At 38.0% G+C, this 12,094-nt stretch overlaps 1 protein-coding gene across 2 annotated transcripts in view; it reads left to right on the top strand.

Annotated features, from left to right (window-relative positions):
* LOC131144700 (pentatricopeptide repeat-containing protein At3g04130, mitochondrial) overlaps positions 1–8,094 on the top strand; it is a 34,634-nt gene extending 26,540 nt beyond the window's left edge. For both annotated transcript variants that reach the window (XM_058093513.1, XM_058093520.1), the window contains one exon: positions 7,910–8,094. The gene's annotated coding sequence lies outside the window, so the exon portion shown is untranslated. The remainder of the gene's footprint in view (positions 1–7,909) is intronic.
* The last annotated feature ends 4,000 nt before the right edge of the window (positions 8,095–12,094 follow it).

Genomic DNA, 12,094 nt, shown 5'->3' on the forward strand with positions numbered 1-12,094 from the left:
TGTTCAGACCTCCTGAGAAGCAGTAGTATGAGTTCGTTGGATCGTGTGTGCGTTCGACGCCACAGATTCTATCGGCATTACAGGCGAGGAGGCTACTCTTGGTCGGATTTCAGGGGTACCTAACTTGCGTGAAGGAACCACCGCTGGAGGAATTGAGGCTCGAGGATATTCAAGTGGTCAACGAGTTTCCGAATGTGTTTTCAAAAGCTTTACCCGGTTTACCTCTAGATCGTGAGGTGAAGTTTGCGATAGAGTTGCTGCCTGGTAAGGCACCGATCTCTAAAGCTCTATACCGGATGGCTCTAGCAGAACTTCTGGAGTTGAAGGAGCAGTTGCAGGGACTACTAGACCAGGGTTTTATCCGACCTAATGTATCGCCCTAGGGAGCTCCAGTTTTATTTGTGAAGAAGAAGGACGGGTCAATGCGTATGTGCATTGATTACTATGAGATTAACAAGGTGACTGTGAAGAATTGTTACCCGTTCCCTCATATTGATGATCTCTTTGACTAACTGCAGGGAATACAGGTCTTTACGAAGATCGACCTACGGTGAGGGTATCATCAAGTGAGGGTTTGATCTGAGGATGTTGCGAAGACTGCTTTCCGAACCAGATATGACCACTACGAGTTCTTAGTCATGTCTTTTGGGTTGACGAATGCTCTGACGGTGTTCATGGATCTGATGAACAGGGTTTTCCATGAGTACCCGGACCAGTTCGTAGGGGTGTTCATTGATCACATTCTGGTATACTCGAGGAGTCCGGAAGAGCATGAAAACCATTTGAGGTTGGCGTTACAGATTCTATAAGAGAGGAAGCTGTATGCCAAGCTGAAGAAGTGTGAATTCTGGTTGAATCAGGTTGCGTTCTTAGGTCATGTGGTGTCTAAGGGTGGTATCTCCGTTGATCCTAGTAAGATTGAAGTTGTGGTTGACTGGACGAGACCGAGGAATGTGCAGGAGGTTTGGAGTTTTTTGGGACTGACCGGTTATTACCGTCGGTTCGTGGAGGGGTTCTCTAAATTGTCTGGGAATCTAACATAACTGACCGGGAAGGGTGTGAAGTTTGATTAGACTCAGGATTGCGAGCAGTGTTTCTAGGAGCTGAAACGAAGATTGGTTACTGCTCCGATCTTGATCATTCCTTCTGGGAATGACGGTTTGGTGATCTATAACGACGTGTCTCTGAAAGGTTTGGGATGTGTGCTTATGCAACAGGGTAAAGTAATTGCTTATACTTCTCGGCAACTTAAGTAATACGAGAAAAATTATCTTATGCATTATCTGGAATTGATCGCTGTAGTTTATGCGCTGAAAATCTAGCGACACTAATTGTACGGTGTTTAGTGTGAAATTTTCACTGACCACAAAAGCCTCAGGTACTTTTTCACGCAGAAGGAGTTAAATATAAGGTAAAGGCGGTGGTTGGAGTTGATCAAGGATTACGATTGCATGATCAGTTATCACCCAGGGAAAGCTAATGTGGTAGCTGACGTGTTGAGTTGGAAGTTAGAGGATGCAGCAGTGTCTGCAGTTATAGCTCATATCATATCAGACGGGATCTAGAAAGCCTTGGCATAGAGTTGGTGGTTGGTGATCATCAAGATTTCATTGCTAGTTTGGTGATCTAGCCGACTTTGCTTGAGCGTATTAAAGTCACGCAAGCTAGGGATGTGGAGTTGGTTGAGACTGTGGAAAAGGTACAACAGGGATTGGCTGGGAATTTTAACATCTATGAGGGAGGTGTTTTGAGGTTTGGGATCAGGCTGTGTGTTCCAACCGTCGACAAGATCAGAAGGACAGTTTTGGAGGAGGCGCATCGTTCTTTGTATACGGTACATTCGGGTAGTACGAAGATGTATTGGGATTTGCGCAAGTCCTTCTGGTGGAGTGGTATGAAGAGGGATATTGCCCGATTCGTGGAGCAGTGTCTGACGTGTCAGCAGGTGAAAACTGAGCATCAAAGGTCGGAAGGGCCGTTGCATCATTTAGCTATTCCGGTGTGGAAATGGGAGCACATTTCCATGGACTTTGTTACCGGATTACCGCCAGTGCTTCACGGGCAGAATGCTATCTGGGTAATTGTGGACAAGTTGAGAAAATTTGCTCACTTTGTACTGATGAAGGTTAGCTACCCTTTGAGTAAGCTAGCAGACTTGTACGTGCACGAGATAGTAAGAATGCACGGGGTACAGGTGTTCATTGTTTCAGATCAAGACCCGAGGTTTACTTCTCGATTTTGGAAGACCTTGCAAAAAGCACTGGGGACGAAACTTACTTCCAGTACAGCGTTCCACCCCCCAATTGATGGACAGTCGAAGAGGACAATACAAATTTTGGAGGATATGTTACGGGCTTACGTGTTAGACTTCAGTGGTAGTTGGATTCAGTTTTTGCCACTAGTGGAGTTTGCCTATAACAATAGCTTCCAAGCTAGTATCAGGATGACACCGTTCGAGGCTTTGTATGGTTGGAGGCGTCGATCTCTTTTGTATTGGGATGAGGTTGGTGAACGTTAGGTGTTAGGATCTGAACTTATACAGCAGACATCTGAGAAGGTGGGTTTGATCCGAGAAAGGATTAAATCAGCTCAGAGTCGGCAGAAGAGCTACGCAGATGTTCGCTGCTGTGAGTTAGAATTCGAGGTGGGGAGTAAGGTATTTCTGAGAATCGCTTCGATGAAAGAAGTGATGAGATTCGGGAGGAATGGCAAGCTAAGCCCAAGGTATATCGGACCATTTGAGATTTTAGAACGAGTGGGTCTGGTGGCCTACTGGATTGCACTACCCCCTGCGCTCTCGAGGATCCATGATGTATTTCACGTATCCATGTTGAAGAGGTACGTGTCGGATCCGTCACATGTTATTAGTTATGAGTCTTTGGAACTTGTGGATGCTTTGGCGTATGAGGAAGTACCAGTTCAGATTCTGGACCGAAAAGTTCAGAAGTTGGGTACTAAGGAGATACCGTTAGTGAAGGTTTTGTGGTGGAATCACGCGATTGAAAAAGTTTCTTGAGAATTAGAAGCGGAAATACGCTGAAAGTATCCGCCGTTGTTTTGAGCAGTAGTTAGATAGTAGGGTTGGTATGAGTATGTATGTATGTATGTATGTATGTATGTAGTACTGTGTTATCGTATTAGTATTGTGTGGTTAGTCTCTGGGAGAGTCCTGTTTTATCGTGAGTTCCCGAGGCCATGTATATATGTAACCACAGTATTCCTCCGCCATAAGTGAGGGAATGTATGTATATATATATTGTGACGGGGTTGCGTATAAATGGCCGCCGGTTCTTCTTAGAGTATGTATGTATTCAGTAGTATAAATGAGTTCGTAATGAGAGATTGCAAATTTCGAGGACAAAATTTTTGTAAGGAGGGGAGGTTGTAAGAACCCGAATCGTGATATATGGATTAATTATATAAAAGAAGGGTAAATTGGTAAATTGGGTAAGCTTTGTCGACGAAGCCACAGTTTGTCGACGAAGTACCTTCTATACTCAACGATGAAATTCAGAGGCTCGTCGACGAGGAGAAGCCGAAAGGTTTCAGGAAATCAGGAATCTTAGGCTCGTCGACAAGGTTTCCGACTCGTCGACGAGATGTCTTTAGTGACTCGTAGACGAGGATGCCATTTCGTGGAAGAGGACGGCCGAGTCAAGGGCTATAAATATCAGTTTCCATTACTTCCAAGTTAAGTAATCTCAAAATATCCTCTCCCTCTCTCTTTAGAATTTGAAGATCGCTCTCTCTCTTGATTTCTTTGTCGTTCGTTGCCTGAATCGTAAATCTGACGTTACCGCGTAGATCAGGGCAAGATTCTCTTTGTGAATAGTGGATCCGAATCTCGTTTCGAGCAGTTTCGGGTTTTGGTCCAAAAATCGAGATAAGGCTTAGTTTCCATTTCTGTTTCGAGATATGTGTAGTAGTACGAATTGTAAGGAAGTATTGTTATGCATTGTTTAGGTTTTAGTGTCTCGGTTCGTAGTTTTGGGAGCCGTAGAGTTCGTGGCTTAATTTCGGGTTAAGGTAAGGGAATTCTGTTTATATCAGTTTATTTTTGAAATCGAGATTGGTGAACCTGTAGGTTACGATCATGTGTACGTTTTGACTACTTATTTGGGAAAATCTATCGGGTAAAAATGTGGGATTTTTGGGTTATAATTTTTGGGAAAATCGAGATTTTCGAGTATCATCTTTACTTTGTTTGGAAAACTATATGTTGTATTTAAATTGTATTATTAAGATGACCGTATCCATATTTGTATAAAATTGTATGTTTGAATTGGAAAACGATATGATTTACTGTATACCAAATAAGTGTGGAATGTATGGTTGTTTGTAAATGTTTCAGATATTTTGTAAAACAGCTAGTGGCGGCTAATTGTTGTACGCTGATGAGTATAGGAATATAAGTTCCAAAATGATTTAAGGTTTTGTGAAATCAACTAGTGGCGGCTAATTACCGTACGCTGAAACAGTTATGTAGCGGCTAATTACCGTACGCTGCACCATGTACTAGTTCATTACCGTGGGCGAGAGTGTCCGACTCTATATCAGAGGGCGTGAAATATGGTCAGTGTTCTAGTTGGTCACCGATGGGTGTGAGTTACACCGTATTGGCGACGTACCACTGTGAGGCTTCGGTTGTCATAGGGTATTGGTTGCTTGAGTGTGACGACACTGACCATATGTTTGGGTATCATATGTACTGGAATGGATTTGTGAAAATACTGGAACTGTATGGAAATGTTTTGAAACTGTATCGTATTGTATGGTGTTCTGTTGTATGTAAAATAACACTGGTATGCCACACACTTATAACCTGTTTTTTTCCTTACTGAGAGGTGTCTCACCCCGAATGTATATACAAATGTTTTCAAGTCCTTCAGGTAGCCGAAACTGACATTCTAGCATCTGGAAGTGGGGGTGTCGTTTAGCTACAATTAGTGCCTGGATACGTACGAGTTTTGTAACCAGATTGTCGTGATGGTTTTTGTAGACACCCGGAGTATGTTTTGTAATTATGGGAACGTATGTCCTAGTGTTGTATAGACTCTGGTATAGTATGTTATATGGATAGAATGAACATTTTTTGCTTCGTACTTGATGAGTATGGATGTGGAAGTATATGTTTTTGGGTTTCTATATACCCCACGGGGTCGGACCCTCTTCCAGTATTGTATCATGTATGTTTAATTGATACAGAGACATGTTAGGTTTTTAATTTCACACCTAGGACCCATCTATGGATTCGGGGCATGACAAATATATATTAACTTAAGATTTTCACAAAGATCATTTTGGTTAAGCTCATGTCACCATGAGTTCACAATAGATCTAAGTTAAAAATATTTGTGAACAAAACATAATTGGAATTTATGTTTAGATGCTCCCCCTTTCAATTTGAATTATAGCTTAGATTAAATAAACTACTTATACTCTTCAAGATTGATTTCAGTATGTCAAGAGTATAAGCCATTCATTTTAAATCTCTTAAACTAATCATACTGATTATTAATCAACTATATTTATCCTTATCAGCATAGTTGCCCCTATAGACCAGAGATGCATTAGAAGATGTATATTAAGGCATGCAATAATGTTCATGACCCAAGAACATTCCATGTCAAACCATAAAATTTGAAGCGTAGGATATAATGTTCAGGGATTTCATAAGAGTCTTAATAATTCAGTAGACGAAAGTGATGCATATAGGTCATTTATGCGCTTCCTATAGGGATGAAGTTGACCTCCTTTAAATGTTCGATGATTATACTAGGATGAAATTTAATTATTCAATTAGGTTTCACTCATCCTTTCAAAAATGTTTTAACATTAATTTTATCATAATCATCTTTAGTACAAAATTTTATTTTGGGAAAATTCCTGTCAAAATTTTGACAGCATGATGTCTGTAAATCGGACATTTTCCCATAAAATCTGTACCTGATAGGTTTAATCAAGCAATTTATATTTCAGTTTCAGACACACAAGAACCTATATTCACTACCAGCATGCAATTATCATCAACTGCATCCGTCATACATGAGACTTTCAACACAGACATGCAATCCAATAGTATAATCAACAAATGATACAAAAGATAAACTACCTGTAACGACCAGAATTTAAATTGGAAATTTGAGTAATAAAGAGAGGGAAATAGAGACAAAACAGAAGGAGGTCGTAGACTTCGTCGACGAACACAGACATTGCATTTGGGGAATAAAAGTAATTTTTTAAGATTGCCTGAATTCGTCGACGAACACAAGGCTTCGTCGATGAAGAAAAGCCAAGAGGGGTTCTGGAGCCGACTGAATTTCGTCGACGAAGACTGAATTTTGTCGACGAAATTAATGAGAATTCGTCGACGAAAGGTGCTGCTCGTCGACGAAATCCCTTGTATGAATATGGAAAAACTCGATTTTTAATTCATTTGAAGATTCCTCTCTCTCCTCTTTGGCCCTCTCACTCTCTCTCTTCGATTTTGGGCTGGTTTTACGCCGGATCGAAGATCTAAGGCTACCACGACGCTCCTGGTGAAGTTCCCTACAAGTTTGCCGGAGCGGATCGTTGGGGAAGCGAAGTTGGAAATCATCCTAGAGTTGAGGTAAGGCTTTTTAAGCCAAATTAGACTTCATGGTAGTTATAGAAATTGACGTACGCATGACAATACTGATGTTTAATACTGGGAGTTTTGAGTTTCAGGGTATTAAGTAGGAAATCCTACGGGGGTCAGGCTAAGATTTTAGGGGGCTTTCTCAGTAGTAAGGTAAGAGAGTAAATTAAAGTAGTTCTTTTCCATGCAAACTATTATTGATTATGAGTAGATTTATTTTCAGAAAAACATATGATATATTCGTTTATTATGAATGAAATGTACGATTGGGAAAATACTGCTATGGTGCTTAAAAAGTATATGTATGTATAAGATGTCAGAAAATCATGATTTTAAAATATGAAGTATGACTTTTAATAGAGCATGTGTGGCATGAATATTATTTTACGTAAAATGAGATATGATATGAATGCTTTTACGAGTAAAATACAATTTCAGGTATTTTGGAAAGATGGGTTATGTTATATTGAGTTGACGAATATATGATAAATGAGTTATTTTCAAATGTAAATACCTGAATTGTATTTAGCGCGAGGCCATATTTATGTTATCGGCACGAGGCCGTATTTATATGATTTTGGCACGAGGCCATGTATTTATGCTATCGGCGCGAGGCCGTATTGATATTATTGGCGCGAGGCCTTATTTACTATGATTTTGGCACGAGGCCATACGTATGATTTCGACGCGAGGCCGTATCTATGTTTTCGGCACGAGGCCGTAATGATGTTATGTATGATCATGTATTATATGTTATTACAATCAGGATGTTAGTTTAGTTCAAACCAGGAGCTCGGTACCGTAGCTATGGGTAGATCAAATTTGGCACGAGGCCGTATTAGTGCTAACCATCCCACGAGGGGATGGGAGATGGATAGTCGATGTGACTCTCAGTAGAGTGTGGACGTCCACCTGGCAGTCCGGACTAGGGTGTGGCGGGCTCATCGTACTTACAGACATATTTGATTTGGCAGTGGTCGGCCAGCCATTGTCGGGTCCCGCCTTCGGGCTGCACAACCCGTCATGAGGGGTAATACATGACATTAACTTGTTATTCATCTTGGATATATTTTCAGTATTACGAGTTATAACAGATGTTTATGTATGTTATGATTTATTAACGAATATGAAAATACATGATTATCCAGCATGATATTATGATTATTTCCAGAGTTATGAAATGTACTGTATATGTATAAGCACTAAATATTCATGTTGCCACACAGCTGTATTTAGTTTACTTTCTCTTACTAAAAAGTGTCTCACCCCCAACATTAATATATTTTTCAGGAAACCCAGAGAGATCGGCGGGTCAGGGCCGCCGTTGAGTGATTGGTGCTTCCCTACTAGAAGGGTAAGCCCTGAGTTAGGATTAGGAGATTTTTGTTGCATAGTCATAGTGTTATTTTGACTTTTTGGAGATTGTACATATGAACCGTATATTGATGTTAATAGAAAGTTCTGATATTATGTTTTATGGACGGATGAATAGATTTTTATGTTTACTGCTGTTAGGTTTTCCGCTGTGTATGACAGGTGTCCCCGTTACCCACGGGTTTGGGTTAACCATTTATTTATTATGTTGTTTATTTTATTGAGGGACGTTACACTACCCATTAGAAGATATACTCATTTAATGCATAATGAATAGTAGGAATTTAGAGCTTTTCATATGAAGGCATATAAGCATAAAAGATAAAAATCATGAGAGCATTTAATGTATATATATTCATGAAGAGAAATGCTCCCCTGAGTTATGCACTTATTCAATTTATGCCTTTTCTTAATTATCTACTTTCTTTAGCCAAGGTTATTAAGATTTTCAATGAATTTAGACTTGGCATGAATACTTTAGGTTTATTGGACCAAAGAGTCGCAATGAATATTTCTTTAAGTGTACTAAGCCTATGTCTGTCTCTTTTCTTATGAATCTCAATACGTGAGAGAGGCCCAAGCTAAAATGACTTTCAACTTAAAATTGCGCATGCATAGGTCTACTTGAATTTTATACATTCATCTAGATTGAGACCTAGGCGATCATATTAGTTATTCAACTCATCTCTAAGTATATAAAGCTTTAAAGGATATGACTTAATGATTTGAGATCTTGTGAAGGGAAGATAAATAAATACTCTTTGAAAATTTAAATCACTAATGGATACAGAAGAGTATTTGGGATAGATATTACAGTTTTCAAAATATTTCTGTGATGGTAATCATATCCAAACTTGGGCAAAGAGCATATAAGATATGTGAATGTTGTGAACAATGCTCTTTGGTGATTGGAAAGTATCCTTTAAATATTATCACGATTTGGAACAAGGATACAAACTAAGGAAAGGATGAGTCTCTATCTGATATAATCATGGTTTGGTAATGATTTCCTATGGAGGGATTAAACTAAATTTAAAGGATTTACAATTTAAACTTAAAGGGATCAATCCCCTAGTGGATGCCTCTAATTTGGTTATACCTATGAGAAGCACTCAATATATATTAGTCATTTATGATCAATAGTGCTTTAAGCCTAGAGTGATGACTTGATTTTGATTTACGCTTTTCATATTCAAAAGTAAGTTTAGGGTATAGTGATATATGATATAAGATGGCCCTAACACTCAGTCTTGTGCAATGGACAACCATGGCTCAACTTAAAGTAAGCATGGGTTAAGCATTTGAAATTAATTACCTGGCAAAGATGTCATGTCCAATTGGAAGTGGATGCAGATACTAGGTTTATATATTTTAACCCCGCATCACTTCCTAAGCCAACGGTTATCACAACCCCTAAACCTATAAATTAAGGAAAGATTAACTAGAAGATAATTTCAATTTGAATCCATTTTTCCTTAAGTCCTACGCGGTTTGCCTTCATGATTACCCAAATCATCTTCTTATCTAAGCCTCTTCGATTTTTACTTAACGTGGCATGATTATGGGTTTGATGAACTAACCATGAACCCTTTCTGAAAAATTTATTTCTTTTAATTCTTAAGGATTCATTGTGATTATTTTTTTCATTTTTAATTTCGAATGTTATGTTAGAATAATCATTTATCTCTTTCTCCAAGCAAATGATTTTCAAGATCTTCGTAACCTTTTTCTTTTCAAGGATGACATGATACTCTTTTAATTTTTCTAAATGTTTTGCCAACTTATTACTCTCATTTTTCAAAAAGGTTTTCTTCTTAGATATCCCAACTAGAATCTTATGCATCTTAAATGATTCATTTTCTAGTGTTGTATGTGAGGGCATGCTTTCATTGTAAATAAATGATTCATTACAAAATTTATCACTATAACATTCGTATGAATCAATGCATACAATATTATCATCAAAACCAATAGATGACTCATCATACATTATATCACAGGATTTGGCACAAGAGTCATCACAACATGCATCACATGGACTATTGCATGAGCTAATAGTACAATTATCACTAGAGCAATCAAATGATTCATTACATGATATATTCCAGTATTCAACATGAGAATCATCAAGTGCATCATAATAGAACTATCACAATATTCAACATATGATTCAGTATTAGATACAACACGACATTTGACATAAGAATTATCAATTGAGCTAGAGTGAGAATCATATACCTCATTTTTTGTTAATGTAATCACCCTATCATTTACCACATCCAGAACATCAAAGCTTGATACTTCAAGAGTGGTGGTCTCTTCCTTCTTTTGGGTCTCTCCATATTTCTTTTCGAGCTGTTTCCAGATTTCCTTAGCGCTAGCATAAGCCATGATCTCATGAAAAATATCAATTTCTAAAGCACAATATAATAAATCCATGACATATGAAGTTGCATGCATCACAGTAGTATCATTTTCGTTTACAGGCATACAAATTCCTTTGACAATCACCTGCCAGACCTCCAATTCATTGATTTTATAAATATGCTCATTCTAATTTTCCAAGTGCGATGTAATCAACACCACAAAATAATGGAGGATTGGAAGGTGATTGTCACTTTCCGAATGGTGATACACCAATTTGAGTCATCCTGATCTTTAGCAAAAACGTTTAAGTCAATGCTACGAGGCTCTGATACCAATTGTTAGCTTTGGTGTATTCCTAAGAGGGGGGGTAAATTGAAATTTTAAAATTTATTCCTAAGTTTAGCTAATCTAACAGTAGTATATTCACAACCTAGGCTCTGTCTATACAGTTTCAAATGCGCAAATAAATATAATGTGTAAAAATTAAATCATGCGCGACATTCACAATATAACATACACGTGTGATAAATAAATTACAAAAAAATAAAATGCACACATAATATGTTATCGGGGTTCGGCCAATACTGCCTACGTCTCCGCCTCTAGCTCACAAGCCTAAAGATTCTACTAATGCTCACTTAACGAGTGGAGTGGCACGGGTTACAACCAGGTCAATTAGCGGGGCTGATCTCAACCTAACCTTACTAGGATTGTGCATCTAACTTTCCTAACCGAGTATAAGTCGATCCGGGACTATTCAACATGGATAGTCTCTCTCTTCAGGCCTATGCCTGGAATACAACAAATGTGTACAAAATTTTGCGTACACGGAAATGCTTCTTAGAAAAGCAGATTATGTACCACTAAGCATATAATCAATCAATCAATGTACATCAATAAAATAGGAACTATAAGTTCAGTGATGTATATCTTTTTGCAAGCAACACTCAACAAGATGTGGTCACTGTAATGTTCAAGAGTGTTCTAAACAAACTATATCTTTGAAACAAGTTATATCAAATCTCAATAACAAATCAAGGTTTCAAAGATGTTAATCAGATAATCAAACTATCTCAAAAGATTTCCTTCAATCAAATGAGTATAAGAGTAGTTTGAAAATATTATAGCTTGTAGAATATATTTTGCACAACAAAATCAAGTTATAGGAATCTTGCAATGACAATGCAAAGATCCACAAGCCTATGAGTTTATCCCAACATAAGATTTACTATATTCAAATCTATAGGATAAACTTTGCTAAACTCCCCAAAATAATATCAAACAATTAAGTCAAGCAAATAGGAGTATGAGCAATCTATACTAGTCAATAACCCAATATAGAACTCTCACAAAGCTAAGATATATCTAGGGAATGAAGATTTGAGAGTGTTTTGAGTTGAAATGGGCAATATAAACTTTTGGAAATAGAGAGAATTTTTGATAATGATTTTTTCTAATTTCTCTCTAATCCTCATAAATGAACTCATAATTATAGATCAAGGCCAAATTATAACCGTTTAGGACATGTAGGGTATTATTAGACAAGTTTTAAAACAATTTAGTAAAGTTAACCTTGTTTAAAAACTTTTAACCTCAGCAAAAAAATTTTCAACTCAAGAGCACTAGTTGACCGTGCAAAAAATGAACTGAGAGTTCGGTCTTCCATACTGAGGGTCTTAGAGGCGATTTTCCCAAATCCGCACGGTTCGGTCGACCAGGTCATTTTGAACTAGG

The sequence above is a fragment of the Malania oleifera genome, chromosome 12 (assembly GCF_029873635.1).
Source record: "Malania oleifera isolate guangnan ecotype guangnan chromosome 12, ASM2987363v1, whole genome shotgun sequence".
Lineage (NCBI taxonomy): Eukaryota > Viridiplantae > Streptophyta > Magnoliopsida > Santalales > Ximeniaceae > Malania > Malania oleifera.